The 19,337-nt window shown below is 44.0% G+C and overlaps 2 pseudogenes; both read right to left on the bottom strand.

The window, feature by feature from the left end:
• Positions 1-2,832: 2,832 nt before the first annotated feature.
• Positions 2,833-4,329, bottom strand: LOC102442930 (annotated as a pseudogene).
• A 13,146-nt stretch (positions 4,330-17,475) lies between these two features.
• LOC102441570 lies at positions 17,476-18,196 on the bottom strand (annotated as a pseudogene).
• Between the last annotated feature and the right edge of the window lie 1,141 nt (positions 18,197-19,337).

Below are 19,337 nucleotides of genomic sequence, written 5' to 3' on the forward strand. Positions count from 1 at the left end.
ACATATATATATATCTGTATATGAAACCATATGCATATGAACTAAAAAACACAGTCCAGAGGGATACGCACTTAACTGTCATGGGTGTTCTTTCTGGGGAGGGAAACAGTAATATAAGGGCACTATGAGGTGTTATCCAGATGTGTCTCTTTAGGACCAAGACACTTCACCCAGTTGCAGGATGTTGTCTGCTGACAGCTTATGCCGAGTGCCCCTCCAGGCATTGCCCTCTCAGCTGCATGCAGCTGCTTTGCCAAGTGGAAGCCCCTCCCTGGGGACAGATCGAACCCAATGACTGGCTTTATGCAGTACAAAGGCAGGTCCCCTTTGCCTCAGTTTGGGACAGTTCTGAAGGGCCATCCCAATTTCAGAGCTCCCCAAGGGATTGCCGCAGCCTCTGTTGCAACTGCATTTGCTTTGCAACCTGCCCTCTCTACGCCTAATTTCTCTTATCTCAGTCCTTTACAAATGCTGTTTCTGAGAATACTCCCCAATAAACCACCCGCACACAAATTTGATGCAGAGTCTATTGCTTTTTTTAACAATGGGAGATAAATTACTGGGTGGTGAAAGATAGGTGGGTGGGCTTTCACGTTTTGCTCTCTGATGTAAACCTGAGTAAGTGATAAGAATCTATTATATCATTTTAAATTTGTGTTTAAATATTGCCATTAACTAGAAAATATAATAACAACATCGAGCTAACTTTTAAAAGAGAAATTCTCATGCCCTGCACATCTCCCCTGCTTCCCACCCATGAGTCTCACTACCGTAGCACGAGTCATTTCATGCCTACATACTTCCTGAGTGGGGATCACACTCAGTCATATTGTTGCATGGCTTGCATTGTTGGAAAAAAAAACAAATAGTCGTGCAAATATTTCTCATAGAGGTGGGTTTTTCACTGTTCTATAAAGATGAGAAAAAAGCAAGGCACAGTTGAACCAGAATGGGCATTCAGAGAACTCGGACAGTTGTCTCAGCCTTGAGTCCAAAGCAGGTGAGTGAGCTATATTCCTTGGAAAAGGAAATTTCTGGAGGAAGTCTGTGTAACATCACACAGCTTCGGAGCCAAAGCACCAGGACTGAAACCCAGGGCTCTGAGCTCCAGATTCCTGTTCAGCGTTCTTTCCACCAAAGAATGTCGCCACATTCTAAAGGCTGAATGCATTCTCTGATTAGGAGCCTCCTCCAGATGGGCATAGCAGGCCTCTATTCCCTGGCGAGGGCAGAGGAATTATTTTTCTGTATAGGACTGTTTTTTAAAAATATAGTTATTGATTTCAGAGAGGAAGGAAGAGGGAGAGAAATAGAAACATCAGTGATGAGGGAGAGCCATTGATCGGCTGCCTCCTGCATGCCCCACACTGGGGATCAAGCCGAAACCTGGGCATGTGCCCTGACCGGGAATTGAATCGTGACCTCCTGGTTCATAGGTTGACACTCAACCACTGAGGCACACCAGCTGGGCAGATTTTTTTTTTTTAATAGGTCTGTTTTTTTGGGTGGGGGAAGGTGCAGAGGAATTCTTGTCCTTGAAGGACAAGGGGATAGGGAAGCCTGTACAAAGGGCCTGCCAGTCTGTGGCCACCCTGAGGAAGTAGCTGTGGTCCTCTGCTGCTCAGGAGTCCCTTCCCCCCCACAACTTTTCTCCTGAGTTCTATTTTCAAGTTTCTCTGGGGACACTCCTCTGGAAGCCATGGGGAAACGCTGTCACACTAGTTATTCTCACATATCAATGAAACTCCCATTTACGAGTCTGGATCTTAGGCTGGCCAATGAACAATTAACCACAGTGGCGTGGTTGGAAACTTCCCTTAAAAATGAGGAACTTAAAAATTGAAGAGTCTATGTTTGTTGATCTCAGACCATTGTGCTTTATTCTGTCCTAACAAACCTCATGCAACCCTCAGTACAGAAAAAAACAAGTGTTAATGAAGATATGGAGAAATTGGAAGTTTCGCACATTCTTAGTTAGAATATAAAATGTTACAGACACTGTGGGAAACAGTTCCTCAAAAATATTAAAAATAGAAATATCATATGATCCAGTAATCCCACTGCTGAGTACCTACCCCAAAGAATTGAAAGCAGCATCTGCAAGAGGTATTTTCACTCCCATGTTTATAGTAGCATCATGGAAGCAACCCAGCGTCCATTTATGGATTAATGGATAAACAAATGTGGTCTACACATATGATGGAATATTCTTCAGCCTTAACAAGGAAGCTATCCTGATACATGCTTCAGCATGGGTGAACTTTGAGGACATCGCTAGTCACATAAAGACAAACACTGTATGATTTCACTTATATAGGCATCTGAATTAGTTAAATTCATAAAAACAGAAAGGTGAATGGTGTTTGCAGAGGTGGTGATGGAATGAGGAGTTGTTGTTTAATGGGTATAAAGTTTTGCAAGATGAAAAAGTTCTGCAGATTGGTTTCCTATAAAGAATGTAGGTGTGGCTTTCCACCTGATCTCCCTCCCCCTGAGTATGCTCTGGCTGTATCACCAGTGCCGCATCCTCTCCTTCAGCCACAGTCATGGTCATCTGACGGTGTGGGGTGTGCAGGAGGCAGCCAATCAATGATTCTCTCTCATCATTGATGTTTCTATCTCTCTCTCCCTCTCCCTTCCTCTCTGAAATCAATCAATCAATAAATATCTATAATAATAAAAGCATAACATGGTAATTAGACTGGGCAGCCGAATGACCTTCCGGACATCCTTCTGGATGACCTTCTGGACGAAGCCGGGGCTGCGAGGGCTGAGCCCCTTGTATGAATTTTGTGCATTGGGCCTCTAGTATATATATATATATATAAAGAAAATCATATCTGGGGTCATACTATTCTCACAGTAACCCCATAGAGCAATCATGCCATTTGGATTTATGTTTTCACCAGTAAAGAACTGATAGGCCCTGGCCGGTGAAGCTCAGTTGGTTGGAGCATCCAAAAGGTGGCAGGTTTGATTCCTGGTCAGGTTGCAGGGTTGATCCCCGGTTGTTGGGGTGCATGCAGGAACCAGTCGGATTGCGTGCAGGAAACAACTGTTTGATGTTTTTCACATTGGTGCATCTCTCTCTCTCTCTCTCTCTCTCACATCAATCTAATAAAACAAAAAAAAGAACTGGTAGTTTTTGAAATTACCAAGAAGATGCTTGATTTGTCCTGCACCCTGTCATAAAATTTTACGCTTTCTGGTCTCTATACTCCAAGTTTCCCTTTGATTGATTTCATGCAATCCTTGATGTATTTCTCATAGGCTTCTTTTGTGAAGCTGGTTTCCTGTAAATGAAGGTCATGACAGTATCCACACCACTGATGACTGTGCTTACGATCCCTTTGCCCTCCAGACCTTCAGTGGAGGCATTTCCAGCAATAAGTGAGTCATCAATGCTATCTGCTATCCTCCTGATCATCTTCTCCTTCACCTTGAGGCACAGCCCATCAGCAATCTCCCAGGTCTTGAAGACTTCTGAGAACACCTCATTACCGTCAGATGACCATGACGGTGGCTGGAAGGAGAGAATGCGGCACTGGTGATACAGCCAGAGCACGCTCAGGGGGAGGGAAATCAGGTGGAAAGCCACGCCTACATTCTTTATAGGAAAACTGAAAGACAGGGAGACTATAGTAAAAGCATCCAGAGAGCAACCCAGATGAATAACCAACTACTGAAGGCAGTAGGTGAATGGGTATATACCAGTGGTACCTCAATACAATGTATACATTGTACACTATACATGGAATATTCAGCTCTAAAAAGAAATGAGATACCAAGTCATGAAGAGATATGAAGAACACTTAAATGCATACTACTAAGTGAGAGAAGCCAATCTAAAAAGGCTATACATTATGATTCCAAGTATATGACATTCTGGAAAAATGTAAATAAATTCTTCAAAACTACGGGGCTTCTGGTTAAGATGGCGGTATAGGCAAACACAGTACTTGGAACCTCTCACAACCACATCAAAATTACAATTAAACTATAGGAGAGACTGGCAGGAGTAGAGATGCAGAACAGGCTGGTCCTACACCCACATGTGGCAGTTAAAAATTGGGAGGGATATCTCAGCTGTGGAGGTCCCCCTGCAGAGCCAAGGTTCCTATCCCCAGACCAAGCCTCCCAGCCCAGGTTCCAGTGCTGGGAAGAGAAGTCCCTATAACTTCTGGCTGTGAAGACCAGCAGGGATTGTGGCTGAGTGAGATGGAGGCTGCTGGAGTCCTAGGTGTTCCTCTTAAAGGGCCCACCCACAGACTTACTCAAACTCACTTGCTCTGAACACCAGTGCTGGGGCAGCAAAGGTGTCAGCAACATATGGGGAAGGACTAAATTGTTTGGCATCAGGGTAAGAGCTGGAGAGGCAACTTTCTTCCAGACAGAGGTGCTGGCAGCGGCCATTATTCCTTTGCTGAGCCCTCCCCTGACAGAGCCTGCAGGCAGGCTACCATATCTCAGTCTCCATCAACCTAACATTGTTGGCCCTACCATGATGATTCCCTGAGACTCTGCCAACCCAACTTGTGGGCCCACCCGTTGTTTCCAGTGGCTTTTCCATACAAACAGCCTGTCTTGGCTCATGCTGCCAACTTTCCTAAAATCTCTTAAACAAGCAGCGTCTGGCCTCAGTGTATCCTGTACCTCTTGCCAAGTGGCCCCAGGCCCAGCACTAGTGGCAGCAGGCCTTGGTTCACAGCTTGGCCTCTCCCAGGCACCTCCAAGCCCAGCATGAGTAGCAGTCATCTGCAGATCACTTTGTAGCTCAGGCTGGGTGGCTCCCAGTTAGAGCAAAGGTGGCAGTTGACCTTGGCCTACACCTCACAGGAGGCCCCACAGACCCAACCACTTTCATGAGCAACACACTCAAGGGGTAAACTTGGTGGGTACCTAAGCCCCTCTGCTCCATGTAAGTTCTGCTCCATGGGGTCAGCCCCTTCACAGCGATCCTCCAACGTGGTTGTGGCCAGTCCTTGAAGCTGATTGGCCAGGGGGGTAAATCCCTCCCATTGATGTACCAACAGCAGTCAAGGCTCAACTACAACAGGAGGATGGATGTAGCCCACAGGAGGGGTGTACCTGGAACACCCAGATCAGATGACTGTGGAGGGGAGGCTGCACCACTGGGCCCTACAGAACACCAACTACATAAGGCCACTCTATCAAGACCTGGAGATCTAATACACAGAAACAAACACAGGGAGGCTGCCAAAATGAGGAGACAAAAAAAATATGCCCCAAATGAAAGAACAGAACAAAACTCCAGAAAAAGAACTAAACTAGAAAAGAAATCCACCAGATGCAGAATTTAAAACAATGGTTATAAGGATGCTCAGTGAACTCAGGGGAAGAGTAGAGAAATTTAATGAGAACTTCAACAAAGAGGTAGGACATGTAAAAATGGAGATAGAAAACATAAAAAAGAACCAGTCGGCAATGACATGAATACACTAACTGACATGAAGAATACATTACAGGTAATGAACAGTAGAGTACATGAAGCAGATGATCAAATCACCAAATTGGAATATAAGGAGGCAAAAACACCCAATAAAAACAGCAAAAAGAAAAAAGAATAAAAAAATCAAGGATAGTTTAAGATGCCTCTAGAACAATTTCAAGCGTGCCAACATTTGCATCATGGGAGTACCAGAAGGAGCAGAGAGAGAGCAAAACAATGAAAACCTATTTGAAAAAATAATGACAGTAGCCCTGGCCAGTGTGGCTTCAGTTGGTTGGGCGTCATCCCATGCATCAAGCGTCACCATCACCAGTTCAATTCCTGGTTGGAGCACATGCCTAGGTTATGGGCTCAGTCCCCAGTAGAGGCATGCAGGAGTCAGCCAATCAATGTTTCTCTGTCATTGATGTTTCTCTTTCTCCCTCTCCTTTCCTCTTTCTCTAAAATCAATAAAAACATATTTTAAAAAATAATGACAGTAAACTTTCCTAACCTGGTGAAGAAAATAGGCATACAAGTCCAGGAAGTACAGAGTCCCAAACAAAATATCCCAAAGAGGCCCACACCAAGACACATCATAATCCTATATAATGAAAGCCTAATATGCATTCAACTGTTCGACTGGTCACTATGACATGCACTGATCACTAGGGGGGAAACGCTCTCACTGGTAGGTTAGCTTGCTGCTGGGGTTTGGCCAATCAGGACTGGGCCAGACGGGCTGGACATACCCTGGAGCCCTCCCGTGCCCCCCTCCCCCCCAGCCCCGATTGTACACCCGTGGGGTCCCTTGGCCTGGCCTGCGCCCTCTCGCAATCCGGGACCCCCTGAGGGATGTCGTAGAGCTGGTTTCGGCCTAATCCCTGCAGGCCAGGCCGAGAGACCCACTGGTGCACGAATCCGTGCACCGGGCCTCTAGTTACAATATAAAAGGTTAAAGACAAAGAGAGAATCTTAAAAGTAGCAAGAGAAAAGCAGTTAGTTACCGACAAGTGAGCTTCCATAAGACTGTCAGCTGATTTCTCAACAGAAACTTTGTAGGCCAGAAGGGATTGGCAAAAAATATTCAGTGATGAAAAGCAAGGACTACTCTATCCAGCAAAGCTATCATTTAGAATCATAGGACAGGTAAAAGGCTTCCCACCCTGGCTGGTGTTGCTCAGTGGTTGGAGCATCGTACCATGCATCAAAGATTGGTGGGCTTGATTCCTGGTCAGGACACATACCCAGGTTGTGGTTTCAATCGCTGGTCAGGGCACATGTGGGAGGCAGCTAATTGATGTTTCTCTCACATCAATGCTTCTCTCTCTCTCTCTCCCTTTTTCTCTTCAAGATCAATTAAAAAAAAGAAGAAAAAAACTTCCCAGACAGAAAACCACTAAAGGCATTCATCACCACTAAGAAATGTTAAAGAGACTTCTTTAAGAAAAAAGATAAAATATGGATAATAAAATGGTAATAAACACATATCTATCAACACTTACTTTACTTATTTATTTTATTTTGTTAATCCTCACCTGAGGATATTTTTTCCATTGATTTTTAGAGAGAGTGGAAGGAAGGAGGAGAGACAGAGTGAGAAAAACATCGATGTGAGAGAGACACATCGATTGGTTGCCTCCCACATGGCCCTTGAGTCTGCAACCAAGGTACATGCTCTTGACCAAAACTGAACCTAGGCCCCCTCAGTCCACAGACCGATGCTGTATCCACTGAGCAAAATGGGCTAGGGCTCAACAAAGACTTTAAATGCAAATGGATTAAATGTTCCAATTAAAAGACATATGGTAACTGAATAGATAAGAAAACAAGACCCTTACATATACTATCTATAAGACTCACTTCCGATTGAATGGCACACACATACGAAAAGAAAAAGGATAGGAAAAGATATTTCATGCAAATGGAAATGGGGAAAAAGAAGCTGAGTTAGCAATACTCAGACGAAATAGCCTTAATTTTTTTTTTTAGAAAGAGAAGAGAGAGAGAGAGAGAGAGAGAGAGAGAGAAACATTGATTTGTTGTTCCACTTATTTATGCATTCACTGTGCCCTGACTGGGGATTGAACCCACAACCTTGGTGTATTGGGAAAAAGCTCAAATCAACTGAGCTACCTGGCCAGAGCCAAAATAAACCTAAAACAAAGGCTATAACAGGAGACAAAGAAGGACCCAACAATTCCACTTCTGGGTATTTATCCAAAGAAACCCAAAATGTTAAATCAGGAAATGACATATATATACATATGTTTATTTCAGAATTATTTATAACTAGTGGCCCAGTGCATGAGTTCGTGCACACTGAAAGGAAATTAATTACAAGAAATATTTTAATATCGCTATTTGCCCTTTCTCTATAATAGAAGTGTCAACCAAATTCACAATCAACAATGACAGATGGAAAAACACACGTGTGATTGGCACCAGTGAGAGCTTTATATATATATATCGCACATGTGCAAGTCAACATTTATTTTTAAATTACCAGTGTGCATCATATGTATCAGCCGGTCGGTCGGTCGGATGGATGGACGGTCGGTCACTTAGCCTTTTATATATATAGATAGCCAAGCTATAGAAGGAACCTTTGTCCATTGCTATAAGAATGGATAAAGAGCCCTAACCGGTTTGGCTCAGTGGATAGAGCGTCAGCCTGCGGACTGAAGGGTCCCAGGTTCGATTCCAGTCAAGGGCATGTACCTTGGTTGCGGGCACATCCCCAGTGGGGAGTGTGAAGGAGGCAGTTGATCGATGTTTCTCATCGATGTTTCTAACTCTCTATCCCTCTCCCTTCCTCTCTGTAAAAAAAATCAATAAAATATATTAAAAAAAAAAAGAATGGATAAAGAAGAGATGGTGTATATATACAATGAAATGTGATTCAGTCATTCAAGAGAATGAAATCTTGCCATCTGCAACAACATTGATGGACCTAGAGGATATTGTGCTGATTAAAACAAGTCAGACAGAGAAAGACAAATGCCAGATGATTTCACTTATATGTGGAATCTAAACAAAATAAACAAACAAGCAGAACAGAAATAGACTCATATATAGAACTGGAGGCCCGGTGCACAAAAATCATGCACAGGTAAGGTCCCTAGGCCTGGCTGGCAATCAGGGTCGATCAGGTTCTCGCCTCCCGGCCTCCCTGCCTCTCCTTCCCTCGCTCCCTCAGCACCCCGCCACCGCCACTGGTCGTCCACCATGTTCCACACCACCCCCTGGTGGTCAGTGCATCTCATAGCGAGTGATCGAACTCCCGGCCTGCTGGTGGAACTCTCGAGGGGACAATTTGCACATTAGTCTTTTTTTTTTTTAAATATATTTTATTGATTTTTTACAGAGAGGAAGGGAGAGAGATAGAGAATCAGAAACATCGATGAGAGAGAAAAATCAATCAGCTGCCTCCTGTACATCTCCCACTGGGGATGTGCCCGCAAGCCAGGTACATGCCCTTGACCGGAATCGAACCCGGGACCCTTCAGTCCGCAGGCTGATGCTCCATCCACTGAGCCAAACCGGTTTCGGCTGCACATTAGTCTTTTATTATATAGGATATTTTGACGGTGGCCAGATGTGAGGGGAGATAGGAAGATGGGTGAAAAAGGTGAAGGGATTTAGAAGTACAAATTGGTAGCTACAGAATAGTCATGGGGATGTAGAGTACAGCACAGAGAATATAGTCAATAATATTGTAATAACTATGTATGGTTTCAGATAGGTACGAGATTTATTAGGGTGATCCCTTCATATGTTATACTAGAGGCCCAGTGCACAAAATTCATGCATGGGGGGGGGGGTCTCTCAGCCCAGCCAGCACCCTCTCCAATCCAGGACATCCCTCTTGAAATCCAGGACCGCTGGCTCCTAACCACTCACCTGCCTGCCTGATTCCCCTAACTGCTCTCCCCTGCCAGGCATGATCGCCCTAACTGCTCTCCCCTGCCGGCCTGATCCCTAACTGCTCTCCCCTGCCTGCCTGATCTCCCTAACTGCTCTCCCCTGCCAGCCTGATTCCCCTAACTGCTCTCCCCTGCCAACCTGATCCCCCTAACTGCTCTCCCTGGCTGACCTGACCACCCCTAACTGCCTCTGCCCCGGCCCCGGCCCTGCCACCATGGCTTTGTCCAGAAGGACATCCGGAAGGTCATCCGGAAGATATCCAGCCTAATTAGCATATTGCCCTTTTATTAGTATAGATAATGTCTATTCGTGGGGTTGTGCACCTGAAACTAATTTAATATTGTACATCAATTGTAATTTAAAATTTATTTTTTTTTAAAAAAAAGGAATACAAAATCTGCAAAACTATGAAGATGGTAAAAAGATCAGTGGTTGGCAGGGGTTATGGGGGAGGGAGGGATAAGTAGGCAGAGCCCAGGATTTTAGGGTAGTGAAACTTACTATAATGGTAAATATGTAGCATTATACATTTGTCCAAACCCATAGAATGTACAACACCAAGAGTGAACTCTGATGTAAACTAAGTGATAACAATGTGCTAATATAAATGCATCAGTTGCAACAAATGTAGCACTCTGGTGAAGGATGTTGATAGTGAGAGAGACTGTGTGTCAGGAGATGAATAGGAACTCTTTACTTTCCACTTGATTTTGTTGTAAATCTAAAACTACTCCAAAAAAAAAAGTCAATAAAAAAAGGGGGGGAGGACCACACCCAAACATCCAGAGAGAAAAAACAAATAACAAACAAAAAAAACCCAATAATCACACTGGCAGCAAACATCTCAAAACAAAACAACAAATTTTTAAAAATTAAAGAAATACACATAACAAGAAATTTAACGTTAGTTATTGCTGGGTATGGTCATGCCCTATTCCCTTGTTCCCCTCTGTCTGCTTGCATTAAATGCATGGCAGCTTTATTTTGTAAGAAGGGATAGGCCAATGTGATAGAAGGGAGGAGAAAAGAAGTTTATTGAAGGAGGGAAGGGTATTTGGTTTTTAATAGTGATATTGGCCCCGGGAGGGAAGGGATCTCGAAAGGCCGTTGGTCTATTGGCATTTTAGGGGGGTAAGATAATTCCCACATCAGTCTCTATGGGGCAGGGGACTACTGCAGACACTTTCAATGATGGTACCCATATGGAGAGGCGCTTAGAAGCTCTAAAGTGTACTTAGATACATTATCTCATTTAGTCTCTGAGAGAAGTCATTCTCTAACTCTTTCAGGCAATGCCAACCACAACACTTCTAGATCTCTTGGTTAATTTTGTACTTCCTGATATTTGTTGGTTGAAATTCGGCAGGCTCCCTCTGATTCCAATGTTTCTTTTTGCTTATGCGCTGAGAAAGGCAGGCTAAGGTTTGGAACATTTTTATCTCCAGACTGGACCTTGCCCAGGAATCCAGACTGCTAACTGAATATTGCCACTGGAATGCTATCTAAGCACCTCACACTTAATATGTCCAAAAATCAAGCTCTTGATTTAGTTCTTTCAACGTGCTTGTCTTGTAGTCTTTCCTGTCTCAGAAAATAGCAGCACCACCCTTCTAGATGCTTAGGCCCAAAACCTGGAAGCGTCTTTCTCTTCTTCTTCACATCTCATGTCCAATCCATCAGGGAATCCTATCGGTTCCACCTTTCGAAATATATCCAGCATCCAATCACTTATCATCTCCATTACTACCATACTGCACCAAATACCATCATCTCTCACTTGGATTACTGCAATAGCCTCCTTAACAACCACGCTGCGGGAGCTCAATACATAATTATTGAATGAATAAATGAAATAATGCGCAGGCATGAGTTATATTGGCCCTTTGGGGGCTCATAGTTAAACTTGACACCCCTCGCTATATTTTGGGGAGAGAGTGGGGAGAAGTAGTATTTAAACAGTAAGTACTATGGGAGGAGACAACAGGGAGGAAAGCTGAAGCAAACATGAAAAATACAGGAGAGAAGAGTCGGTGGAATTAGGACTCTGTGTTGACATGGGAATCAGCAAAGGAACTCTGGGGCACTGAGTGCCTTGTCCCTCTGTTGGGATTGCCCATCCTTTGTCCACTACCCTGCTCCCCTCTGTTGATCAGTCCAACTCAGGGTCCTGTAAGGGATCTCCAAGAAGCCTGGACAGGTGAATGAATGATCCTTGCTGGAGACCAGGTGAAGAGAGCAGTTTCCTTGTGAGCTTTGGGGGTGCATCTGATGGGGAAAATGAGACATTTTGGGGGGCTAGCAATCTGAATCTAGTCACTGCCCCTTTAACTGTCTGGTCCTGCAAGACCCGTTTATAAACCTTCCCCAGATGAAGTTATCAGTGCTGGCGCCAGGCCAGGCCTTTAGATGAGGTCTCAAAGCCCCAGCACATAGGGCTCTTTAAGAACTTGCAAAGGGGACTGGAAAACCCCATATTTGGGAGACAAAGGACTGAAAAAGATATAAAAAGGGACAACTTCCTCCAGGTTGTTGCTCAGAATTTGAAAGACATTTTTCTCTGGGCCCGCGCGTAATAATAATAAAGTGTAACTCCATTTCTCTAAGCGTGGCTTGGTTTTTCTCCCGTCTTCTGTAACATCCTGCAGAGGGAGGGTTTTGGGGGATTGGGCAAGCTCCTTGAACTGGTGCTGGAAAATAAAGGTAAGAAGGCATGTAGGTGTGGCCTGGCCTAGGCTCCCTTCCTCTCCTCTTGGGCCACACCATCTCCCTCTTTCTCCCTTTCCTCATTGGCAATCCGGGAGTTGCTTCCAACAGCCCAGGTCTGCCTGCTATGAAAGTCCTTAGAGAAGTTCACAGCTCTTCCCCCAACACATTTCAGCCATTCTTTCAGTGAGCACCCAAGGCCTGGTTCCTTCCTCGTGGTCACACAGGGACTCTCCTCCAGACTGGCTCATAAAGTATGGTTTGGGGGAAGTGCTTGGCTGGGTCCCCTAGTGTTGAGTTCAATTTCCTCCTTTGGGTGTGTTTTAGCTTCCAACTGGGATCTTTGCCATAGTAATTGTAACAACCACAGTCTGCATGCAGACTCTTAAAGCTATACAGGCAAAGAAATAGAAAGGTCTTCTTAAGCCACGCAGCTATTAAAATCCCCACTCCTACCAGACCCAGAAGCTCTGTACAGCCTGCTAAGTGCTTAGTGAGAACTATTTAATCAGCTTGAATTCTTTCTATAACCACATAGAAATTGTATATCCCAAGGGAATGGGATGTTTTCCCCAGCCCCATCCTGCTCCTCCCCAAGCCTTCCCCATCCAGCCAGTAGCACTGTTATTCACCTGGCTGTTTGAGAGAAAAACCTAGAAGTTTGCCTCTATTTTTCTTTATCCTTAACCCCTCATTCTATCGGCAAGGCCTGTTGACTCTATACAACGCCCAGAATCTATCTTCTTTTTTTTTCACCACTTTGTGACCATCGGGTTCATCCCAGACAACTGCAGTGGTCTGCTAACTGGTCTCCCTGCTTCCACTCATGTCCTGCTCCAGATCCCCCTCCTCACAGCAGCCAGAGCCATCTTTGAAGGACAGGCCATAGCCCCTGCTCATATTCCTCCAAAGGCTCCCACTGAACTTTTGATGCATTTCAAACTTCTGATCATGGTGCAGGAGGCTCTGCATATGTGGCTACGGCCTTTCTCTGAAGTCACATGACTTACTGCTTCCCCCTTCAGCCGCGTGGCCTTGTCGGTTCATTCAGTGTGCCAAGCTGTTCCTGCCATAGAGCCTGGGACTGTTGCTGGCAATGCTTAAGATGCTGTGAAGATTTCCTTGTGGCTGGCTCCTTGGTATTTAGGCCTCAGCTCAGTACTTTGTTTCCTAATAAAACCTTCCAAAGTTCAGAGGCTCCAAAACAGCAGTCATCTGTTCTGCTTATGTATCTGTAATGTGAGCAGGGTTTGATGGGGAAGATGCATTTTTGCTCCATGCAGCATCAACTGGGGCAAATCCACCAAGAACTGAGGATCTGCTCAACTCCCACGGCTGGCAAGCTGGTGCCGAGCGTCATTTATGAGCAACGCCGGGGCTGAAGCCTGAGAGCCTTGGTTGTTCATGAAGCTGCGTTTCTAGGAAAAGGCCCCCAAAGACCCAGGTGTAAGCTTTATTGTCTTTCATGACCTACCCTCAGAATTCACAAAGCATCACTTCTGTTGTACTTCTTTAGTTGAGCAAGTCACAAGTCTCAAGAACAGAGACTCTACCACTTGAATGGGGAGTGGCAGGGTTCTGCAACAGCACACTAAAATGGAAATATTGCTTTTCTGGACAATTCTGGGTAATACTATTTGCCATAGCTTCCTCTTCAATGCGACCATCACTGACTGTCCCATATCAATCAGCTCCTTCTTCTCACCCCAAATAGTAATTCTATACCATTTCAGCCTCTGGATCCTTCATAGCACCTGTCACTAACTTATCTTGTCCATTTATTTATTTGCTCACTTGCAGCCTTATTCAAAAACTAGAGGCCCAGTGCACGAGATTCATGCATTGAGGGGTGGGACCCTCAGCCCAGCCTGCGCCCTCTTGCAGTCCGGGAGTCCTAGGGGGATATCCACCTGACGGCTTAGGCCCACTCCCAAGCCGTCAGTCAGACAGCCTTAGCGCTGCTGTGGAGGCGGGAGAGGCTCCCGCTACTGCTGCACTCGCCAGCCATGAGCCGGCTTCTGGCTGAGCGCACTGACCACCAGGGGGCAGCTCCTGCTTTGAGCGTCTGCCCCCTGGTGGTCAGTGCGTGTCATAGCAACTGGTCGTCCACTGTTCAGTCGATTTGCATATTACGCTTTTATTATATAGGATATAACCCCCCTGAGAGCAGGAGCCTTGCATGAAGGGAGGCCATGTGGGAGGCTGATGCACTAAGGTCTGCCAGTTGCAGTCAGAGAGATGACTGCTATTTAAAGATATGTAAGGGTGGAGACAATGGTATTTGGTGATTGACTGGCTGTGAGGCATGAAGGGAGAAAGGAAGACACTGGGTTGTTGGTCCACCTCAGACCAAGGAATAGCACGGGGCTAAGGGTGTGCATGGCTCAGGATTCTCTGGCCAAGGCCATGCTGAGACCTACACTAGTGGAGGGTAAATGGTGTTACATGTGTGATGAGACTGGCTAGATGCTCACCAAACACCATTCCTCTTTTCCCCAAGCTTCCAGCCGCATTTCCCAGCCCTCTTTAGTTAGGTAGGGGCCTGATGAAGTTATGGCCAAAGAAATGCAAGTGGAAGCTGATGTATACCACTTTCAGGGGTGGCCTATTAAAAGCCATCCTGCAAGATCCCGCACACTCCCTTCCCCTTCCTTATAGGTATGTTAGCGATGGCAGCATCGCAGACGAGAGAGGCATGGGAATCGCTATGTGAAATAAACTTTCCCTCCCAATCTTCTTAATTGCATGACACAGAATTTTTGAAGTCAAGTTGTAGACTGTTCCGACACTCAGGATTTGTCTCCATGTTTCTTCATATTATTGAACTTCTTCCTCTATTTTTGCATTTCATTTCCTGTAAACTGAAAGTCTGATCTATAGCTTGATTAGATTCCGGTTGACTTTCCTGGTAAGATAGATTTCAAAGGTGTTGTTGTACTTCACCTAACATCTTATCAGGAGGGGACGTCAATAGCAGGTTGTCCCATCAGTGATCTTACGGTTGAAGACTGAGTTCAGATGGTGGTTGCCAATTGTAAAGGCACTTCCCCCTTTTGCAATTAGAATGTAAACCATGGGGTAAGCCTTGTAACACCCTGTTCCTAAACAACATTTCACCTAATTTTTTTTTTAATTTAAAAAATATGTTCTTATTGATTTTTGAGAGAGAGGAAGGGAGAGGGAGATAGAAAGAGAAAGAGAAAGATCGATAGAGAGAAACATCGATCAACTGCCTCCTACATACTCCTTACTGGGGATCAAGCCTACAACCCAGGCATGTACCCTGGCCAGGATTCAAACTGGTGACCAACTGAGCCACACAGGCCAGGGACCTAATGTTTTTAGCATCTATTGTGGTTCCTTCCCTCAATTATTTATATTTATTATTTTTCTAGCATTTATTGAGGAATTTACTATATATGGGGCACTCTTCGAAGGGCTTTACCTATATTTTCTCCTTTAATCATTACAATAACCCGATGAGATAATTTTGTTTTTGCTATTTGATGAGGAAACTGAGGCATAGAGAAGGTGTATTAGCTTTCTCTATGCATACAAGTTCTTTGGTTGCTCTCTTCCCACCCATCCCCTACCGTCCCCCTGAGATTCATCAGTCTGTTCCATGCTTCTATGTCTCTGGGTCTATTTTGTTCATCAGTTTATTTTGTTCATTAGATTCCACATATGAGTGAGATCATGTGATACTTGTAAAGACAAGTATCTCTGACTGGCTTATTTCTTTTAGCATAATACTCTCCAAGTCCCTCCATGCTGTCCCATGTTTTATCATCTTTAAATTTTTTTAAATTGACTAGTTTTCAGAATAGTTTTAGACTTATATATAAAAAATTTAGACTAATATAAAAATTGAGGAGATAGCCCTAGCCACTTTAGCTCAGTGGATAGAGCGTCAACCCAAGGACTGAAGGGTCCTGGATTCAATTACAGTCAAGGGCACATACCTTGGTTGCAGGCTTGATCACCAATTGATGTGTCTCTCTCACATTGATGCTTCTCTCACCCTGTCTCTCCTCATTCCATCCACTCTCTAAAAATCAATGGAAAAATATCTTCAGTGAAGATTAACAAAAAATAAATAAAATTGAGGCGATAGTACCAAGTTCCCATATATCCCACTCCTACTTCCCTCTATTATTATCTCAGGTTAGTATGATACATTTGTTTCAATTAATGAATTAATATTGATAAATAATCATTAACTAAAATCCATGCTTTATTCAGATTTCCCTAATTTTTACCTGATGTCCTTTTTTCTCACCCAGGACCCATTCAGGACACCTCCACCACATTACATTGAGTTGTCATATCTCCTTAGGATCTTCTTGGCTGTGAGAGTTCGTTCATCAGACTTTCCATGGTTTTGATGACATTGACAATTTTTAGGAGTACTAGCCCCTTTTGTACAATGCTCCTCTATTGGAATTTGTCTGATGTTTTTCTCATGGTTAGACAGGGGTTATAGGTTTTTTGGAGGAAGGCCACAAAGATAAAGTCCCAAATTCATCACATCATATCAAGGTACACACTATCATCATGAGTCGTTGCTGTTGATACTAACCTTTGATCACCTGTCTGAGACAGTCCCCTCCCACCTATAAAGTTATTCCCGGACGAAGCCGGGGCCCAGAGCGAAGCCCTGGGTCCTGGATGCCTGCGGGCTTTGTCCGGAAAGGACGTCCGGAATGACGTCCAGTCTGATTCGCATATTATTCTTTCATTATTATAGATTGGAGCCCACCCCTAATGACCTCATCTCAACTTAATTCTTTCTGCAAAGGCATTACTTCCAAAATAACCTCACAAGTACCAGGGTTTAGGATTTTAACATTAAATTATTTGGAATTCTTCTGCATAGGAAATTTATTACTTCTCCCTATTTATTTATTTAACCATTTATTTATATCAGGATAAACTGCCACTTTGCTATACTTGTTTATTAGCTCCAGAAGTTATTTTGGGATTTTCTACATAAACAATCATGTAATCTGTAACTGCTTCCCGATCTGTTTACCTTTTATTTCCTTTTCTTGTCTTAACGTAGCAGCTAGGACTTCTAGCACAATGCTGAATAAGAGTGTTGAGAGAAGACATCCTTGCCTGAGACTTGCTGCCAATTTGGAAGGGAAAGCATGCAGTTTCTCACTACTGAGGTCAAAGTTATCTGTAAATTTTTGCCCATTTAAACAATCTCTTTCAGTCTGTGTATTCAGACCAAACACATGTTTTAACTACTTAAAAAAAATTTAGAGCAGTTTTAGGATTACAGCAAAATTGAGCAGAAAGTATACAGAGTGCCAATATTTTCTCCCAGTTTGTGGCTTGTCTTCTTATTCTCATGAGACAATTCACATTTAAAAGGATTATTTATTTATTTATTTTTTTATTCTTACAGTTTTATTTTTGTGTACACATTCGCTTAACAATCACTGAATTTTTAGGCCAGGTTCAGGTAACTGAAGAGCCTTTATAAGTAGTTTATATTGCCTAGAACTAAGGTATGCTGAAAACCCAGTCTGGAGCAAAATGGGAAATAACATCTTTCTAAAGATAGGTTGAGAAATTCTGATCCAGTAGGTTAAGATGTTTCCTCTCTCTGGTAGCAGGGCTGAGGAATACCTGGCTGCTAGGCCACCATTCACAGGAATAGCCAAGAAAACAGGGTATAGACCACCAAAAACAAGTCCAACCAATCCACCTCGTATTGTGGTACAGGTTTCACAATGCAAATCACAACACTTTTGTAAGATATGTCCGCTGTCAAAAATGGGATCACTGCCATTGGTAAACCAGCAGCTATACGAGCCTGTGTCACATTTAAGACGCGTCGAAAAAGACTGTTTGCTATTAGGCCACAGAGAGCAGCATTAAGTCCAATATATGTTGATTCATGTTCAAGTAGATTCCTTTCTGCTTCTGGAAGTTGGTTAATTTTTCTGTTTATGATGTCCAAAATGTGTTCTTTCTTGAAAGTATCATCTGATTCATGATTTTCCATCTTGAGCCTTGTGTTCTCCCTGCAGCCCTCGGCGCTGGCTCGGGCCTTCCTCGGCCCTACGGCTCACCGCAACCTTCACCCTGCTCGCGCGCGGGCGCAGCCATCTTTGGCCGACACCTAAAAGGATTATTGATATCATTGGATTTATAGCCACCATGCTTGTAACTGTTTTTTTTATTTTTTAAGTTTCTTTTTTTTAACTCAAAATTTTTAAAAAAAATTGATTTGAGAGAGAGAGGAAGGGGGAGAGAGAGAGAAACATCGAACAGTTGCCTCTGCATGTGACCTGACCGGGTATTGAACCTGCAACATGGGTATGTGCCCTCACTGGGACCGAACGTGCCACATTCTTGTGTATGGGAGGATGCTCCAACCAACTGAGCCACACCAGCCAGGGCTACATTTGGTCTCTATGAAGAAAAATTTTGCTGCTGTTGTTTACATTAGCGGTTCTCAACTGATAGAGATTTTGCTCTCTCAGCGACTTCTGGCAATGTCTAGAGACATGTTTGGTTGTCACGACTGTGGGAGTATCACTGGTATCTAGAGGGTAGAGGCCAGTGATGCTGCTAAACATCCTACAATGCACAGTACTGTCTTCCACAGCAAAGAATGATCTGATCCATGCTGCTAACAGTGCTGCTATTGGCAAACACTGAGTAAGAGAAAAAGAACCAATGTATATTACTCAGGAAAGGCTGGGTTAGGGTTATAAAAAGGATCCCCCAAATCGTATTGACTTAGCAGTGGTTCTCAACCTTCTGGCCCTTTAAATACAGCTCCTCATGTTGTGACCCAACCATAAAATTATTTTCCTTGCTACTTCATAACTGTAATGTTGCTACTGTTATGAATCGTAATGTAAATATCTGATATGCAGGATGATCTTAGGCGACCCCTGTGAAAGGGTCGTTCGACCGCCAAAGGGGTCTCGACCCACAGGTTGAGAACCGCTGACTTAGAGCAATTAAACTCAAGGAAGCACTCTTAACAATGTGCGTGGAAGGAAGTGTGTGTGTGTGGGGGGGGGGGGGGGGGAGACTAAAGGTACTTGGTGAAGAGCACTAATGACTACCATACAATATTCCAGTTTTTTCTTGTGATGCCAGGAAGCTCAGGACTAAGTTTTATACAGAATGGCAATAGCTTTTGCCTTAGTTCAGGTCTTCCAAAAAGTGGACACCAAGATGGGGTTGGACCCCAAGAAATTTACAGGGAAAAGACCTGGGAGGGAAAATGACT

The sequence above is a fragment of the Myotis lucifugus genome, unplaced genomic scaffold (assembly GCF_000147115.1).
Source record: "Myotis lucifugus unplaced genomic scaffold, Myoluc2.0 scaffold_8, whole genome shotgun sequence".
NCBI classification, from domain to species: domain Eukaryota; kingdom Metazoa; phylum Chordata; class Mammalia; order Chiroptera; family Vespertilionidae; genus Myotis; species Myotis lucifugus.